Below are 5,953 nucleotides of genomic sequence, written 5' to 3'. Positions count from 1 at the left end.
ATTAGCATAGCTGATGTTCATAATGATTTCCATTATACGGGAGTCGGTGTTAGAAAACCACTATCTCACAAACTCTCCGTAACCCGAACTCTCCGCAACCCAACCATACGCGCCGACCCGTTTGTCTAAGAGGCTGTCGAGCCCCACTGGTGCGTTAAGCAGTTTCAGTGGCAAACGGTTCCGTATGGCATAACAGAGGACTAGAAGGTAAGCATTATGTGAATGCTTGACTAAAGAGATGCGTCTTTAATCTAGTTTTAAACTGTGTCAGCGAGTCAGAGGCTCGGACCGTATCGGGAAGGCCATTCCAGAGTTTTGGAGCTAAATGCGAGAACGCCCTCCCTCCTTTACTGGACTTCGATATCCTAGGAATGACCAGAAGCCTTGAATTTAGTGATCTTAAGGAACGCGGTGGATTGTAGGGCGAGAGAAGGTCCGTTAAGTACATAGGAGCTAAACCATTTAGGGCTTTATAGGTCAGTAGTAGTATTTTGTAGTTGATACGGAACTTAATAGGTAACCAGTGTAGAGATGATAAAATCGGTGTTATATGATCATATTTTCTTGACCTAGTAAGAACTCTAGCAGCTGCATTTTGTACTAACTGTAGCTTGTTTATTGAGGATGCAGGACAACCGGCTAATAAAGCATTACAGTAATCTAGTCTCGAGGTCATGAATGCGTGAACTAATTTTTCTGCATCAGAAACAGATAGCATGTTACGTAGCTTAGCAATGTTTCTAAGGTGGAAAAAGGCTGTTCTTGTAACATATAAAATATGATTTTCGAAAGACAAGTTGCGGTCTAGTATAACACCCAGGTCTTTTACTGTAGTGGATAAAGTAACAGGACATCCGTCTATATTAAAGTTGTATTGTAAGAGGTTTTGTGAGTAGTTTTTTGGACCAATAAGTAATACCTCCGTTTTATCTGAATTTAATAGCAGGAAATTACGCGTCATCCAGCATTTTATATCTTTGAGACACTCTGTCATTTTAGATGAGTTAGTGTTTTCATCTGGTCGTGATGAAATATATAATTGAGTGTCGTCAGCGTAACAGTGGAAATTAATTCCATGTTTTCTTATAATATTCCCAAGTGGCAGCATATATATTGAGAATAGCAGAGGGCCTAAAACCGATCCTTGCGGTACTCCATATTCTACTGACGTTATCTTTGATTTTTCCCCATTTAAACAGACAAAATGATAACGGTCCGATAAGTACGATCTAAACCAGCTTAATGCCTGTCCCTGGACACCAGTGAAGTTTTGTAGTCGATCCAAGAGTATTTTATTATCTATAGTGTCGAACGCAGCGCTAAGATCAAGTAGGACTAGTATTGAGATACAGCCTTGGTCAGAAGCTAAAAGTAAATCTATTATGCGGTCTGAATCCTGACTGGAATTTTTCATAGATATCATTTTCTTGCAATAAAAGAGCAAAATTGAGCGGACACTACTTTTTCTAATATTAATGTTAATTTGTTCTGGGGGGGGGGGGGGAACTAACACACTTTTAGCACCACTCACTGGACATTTCACTATTTTGCGTTTTGCAAAAATGTTACTACAGGTAAGTTTTTTCGAATGAGCCAAGGACACCCTTGTGAAAAAGAAGTGTGCTTAATTGTATTGAAAGTGTACTTTTTGTGTGCTTAAACTCATGAAAGTATACTTTTTGAAAAGTGTACTTGCAGATAATATAATATAATTACAATTAAAGACAACTTAAGTTTAACTTAAAGTAAGTACACTTTCATCACATTATTTATAAACACACTTAAGTGCACTTTTAAAAATGCACTTTGTAATAATATGTAATTAAGTTTAACTTAAAGTAAGTACACTTTCATGACAATATTTATAAACACACTTAAGTGTACTTTTTAAAAATGCACTTTGTAATAATGTCTAATTAAGTTTTACTTATAGAAAGTACACTTTCGTGATCATATTTATAAACACACTTAAGTGTACTTTTTACAAATGCACTTTGTCATAATATCTAATTAAATTTAACTTAAAGTAAGTACACTTTCATCACAATATTTCTAAATATTTCACCTAAGTGGATGTTTTTAAAAAATCATTTTTTAATAATGTCTACTTAAGTTTTAGTTAAAGAAAGTACACTTTCATGATAATATTTCTAATCGCACTTAAGTGCATGTTTTAAAAAAATTCCCTTTTTAATTGTGTCTACTTAAGTTTTACATTTTAAATGATTATGATTGTATAGTGTTTTAAAGTTATAAGTTATTAAATGAAATGTATTTTGATGAATTGACTAATATACTAAATAAAATAATAATTCTAATGGAAAACATGGAAAGTAATTCATTTTAATTTAAACTCAAGTGTGTTGTCCAAAAACAATTAGTTCATTTATTTTAAATGTGTTTAATCTAGAATATATCGACTGTGCGCATTAATGCACTTGGAATGTGTTTTTCCAATAAATTTGCAATACAGTTGTAACAAGGTTCAGGGAAGAAGGAGGCAGGAACCGGATAATAATAAAAAATAAAACTTTATTTAAACAAAATAAACAAACAAATTACCTGCCAGCAGCCCCTCGCGGACGACTGCTGGCTTACCAAATAAAATATAAAACACAAACAAAAGCAGGCCTGTTCCTCTCTCGATCATCCACTCCGTCGCTCCCCTTAGCAATCACACCACCTGCTCACCTGCAATGGTCCTGCTCACCACATACCCCCATCACCCCTCACAGGCCGGGGGGTACACCAGAGACTGTGCCTACTCCCCCCCCCCCGGCGGCGGCGATCCCTGGGGGGTATGGATCGACGAGCCGAGGGAAACGGAGACGGAAGCACGAGGAGCGACGGACATGAGAGAGGGGAGAGAGGAAAAAAAAAATTTGGTCCGGCTCCAACAAAGCGCTGCCATTAATTGTCCCTCACCAGCTGGGCGATCTCCTCTGCGGTGCCCGGCGGCGACGCTGGATGGCCCTCGGTGGACGCCTCGACGCTCCCCCGCCCCCGGTGGACGGCGACGGCTCCTCGGGTGCCTTGGGCAGACGGCAGGAGTCCCCCGCTCCCTGCTCCTCCCCTTACCTGGCGGATGGCAGCAGGCTCCGGCCCACGGCAAGCGGCGGTGACTCCTCCTCTCCCTCCCGGAAGGCAGCCGCCCCTCCATTCCCAGGCGGTCGGCGGCGAGCTCGGGCGTCCCACCGGCAACGCACCCCAGCGCCCCGCCTCGAGCGTCCATGGCCGCGAGTCCCCCGCTCCCTGCTCCTCCCCTTATGCGGCGGACGGCAGCAGGCTCCGGCCCACGGCGAGCGGCGGCGACTCGCGCACCATGCTCAATGGCACCGCGGATTCCCCACAGCGGCGAGGACCCTCGGACAGCGCGTTCCTCCCTCTTCCCGGGTTTCAGCACCAATGTAACAAGGTTCAGGGAAGAAGGAGGCAGGAACCAGATAATAATAAAAAATAAAACTTTATTTAAACAAAATAAACAAACAAATTACCTGCCAGCAGCCCCTCACAAACGACTGCTGGCTACCGAAAATAAAATATAAAATACAAACAAAAGCAGGCCTGTTCCTCTCTCGATCATCCACTCCGTCGCTCCCCCTTTATGGCTCCGCTCCTTCGTGAGAGATGCGAGACCGGTGTGCTTCACAGGTGCTGCTCATTAGCAATCACACCACCGGCCTCGCGACTGTCTCTCACGTCCCTCGGCCGTCCTGCTCACCACAACAGTATAATCCAGGACAACTTATTGTTGACATTTTTGTCAGTTTTCTACATAATATATGACAATAAAATGTAATTTATGAGAGGACTCTTAGCATAACAGTAATGTGTTGTACTTTACATATGTGAGAGTCAATTAAACACAGTTAATTGCAATCTACACTGAACAAAAATATTGACTTTTAGTTGGTTGAAAGAGTAGCGTTTTGTGAACTTACAGAGTAACAACACAAAGAGTTAGAACAACTTCAACTTAAACAGAAAAGTTGAAATAAAAATATACTGTATATGAACACGGTGTTTAATGCGCATGCGCCAGACGTCATGATGACGCACTACTTCCCTAGAGTTTGAAAAATGCGCTGTTGTGTTTCTGTAATCGCGATGTATGAGGAAATGAAAACAAGAAGAGAACAAAAGGAGTGCCACGTTTGGCTGTTTGCAGATGAGATGTTATACTGCAAATAATTAGTCAAGTATATCTTGATGCTTTCCTTAATGATTTTTTTTTCACCGCAGTTGATATTGCGATGAGTGCTTGTTAATCGCAGATAGTAACGTTGCTATACGCAATATAGATTCGGGAGCTAAATTGATCATGTTTCCAATAATTTATGTGTGACGCTGATGAGGTAATTCATCACATCACACATTCATCAACAGTTAGCAGTCAAAAGTTTACGTACACCTTGCAGAATAAACTGCTTCATCAGGGTAGTACTGAACAAAAAGACAACATATACATTTTTGTGTTCCCTCTTATTGCTAAAATTACTAACATTTTGCAGACACTGCAAGGTTTATATAAACTTTACAGGGAAAATATCTATCACTTTCATTCATTTGAGATAAATTTAATAATGGACTGGATCTGTTTTATAAACAAATTTTTTCACTTTTTTTTTCTCAAGGTATTTTTTCCTGACTTTCCTGCCTCTTTGGAACAAATCCATTCACATTTACTTTGGAGAGCACCGGGACATTGACATAAAAATGAAGAAATCCAAAGGCAAAAAAACAAGAAAACCAAAATCATTTGTCACCAAATGTTTTGAAGTAGTTGGAAAGTCCTGTTTATTTTTTTAGACAAACTTATTAGCTAAAATTAACCAGGTTTGTTAACACTTTAATTAGGTCTCATTTGTTAATATTAGTTTATGTATTGGCAAAACATGATCTAAAACATTAGCATTTTTTTAACATTATTTATTAATCTTTTTTAAGATTAGTTAATTCAAATAAAGTTTGTTAAAGTTAGAACAATTTATAGTCATTGTTCATACGAGTTCACAGTGCATTATAATTTTAATAAACAACTTTTGAATATAATAATGCATTTTTAAATGTTGAAATTAACATTAACTAAGGCTAACAAATGCTTCAAGTATTATTCATTCTTAGTTCATGTTAACTGAAGGAGTTAACTAATAATACCTTTTTCATTCCGTTTGAATCTTAGTGTTCACATTTTGCAACATCACCTTTTGTTTGTATTAATTCATGGGTTGTGTATTTGATGTAATGTGTGTTTGCTTCTAAAATGATGTTTGTACTGGTAATCCCTAGGTTATGGATATCAAATTACCCCAAAAGTATAGTAATACCAGTAATTTACATGGAAACAATCTTATAAATCATACAGAATTATGTTTTCTGAAAATGTCTAAAATTCTGTCATCATATACTCACCCTCAACTTACATTTAAGTGATCTTATGAATCACTGACAACTCTTAAATAACTGGTTTGTAAATAATGCTATACTTCATTAAGAAATTATTAATTGATCATTAACAAAGTATGAAAATACAATTATTAAACACATTATAGATATGCTAATAAATCAAGAAAAAAAACATTTATTGCTGTATTTAGAAACGTATTATTAATGTCTATTAATGCTTTATAAATGATTAAATGTTAACTCATGCTTATAATGAATAATAGTGTGCAGTTAAGTGTTACCTTTCTTTCTTCTGCTGAACACAACGAAGATATTTTGAGAAATGTCAGTAACCAAACAGTTAACTGGTCCCATTGACTTCCATAGTAGGAAACAAAATACCATGGAAGTCAATGGGACCAGTTAGCTGTTTGGTTACTGACATTTCTCAAAATATCTTCGTTGTGTTCAGCAGAAGAAAAATTAATACAGGTTTGAAACAACTTGAAGGTGCGTATATAATGACAGAATTTTCATTTTAAAGGTTCTATATGCAACTTATTTTATA

The sequence above is a fragment of the Pimephales promelas genome, chromosome 3, assembly GCF_988280905.1.
Source record: "Pimephales promelas chromosome 3, fPimPro1.hap1.1, whole genome shotgun sequence".
NCBI classification, from domain to species: domain Eukaryota; kingdom Metazoa; phylum Chordata; class Actinopteri; order Cypriniformes; family Leuciscidae; genus Pimephales; species Pimephales promelas.
The sequence above is the reverse complement of the archived record's forward strand: the minus strand, read 5'-3'. Positions refer to the sequence as shown.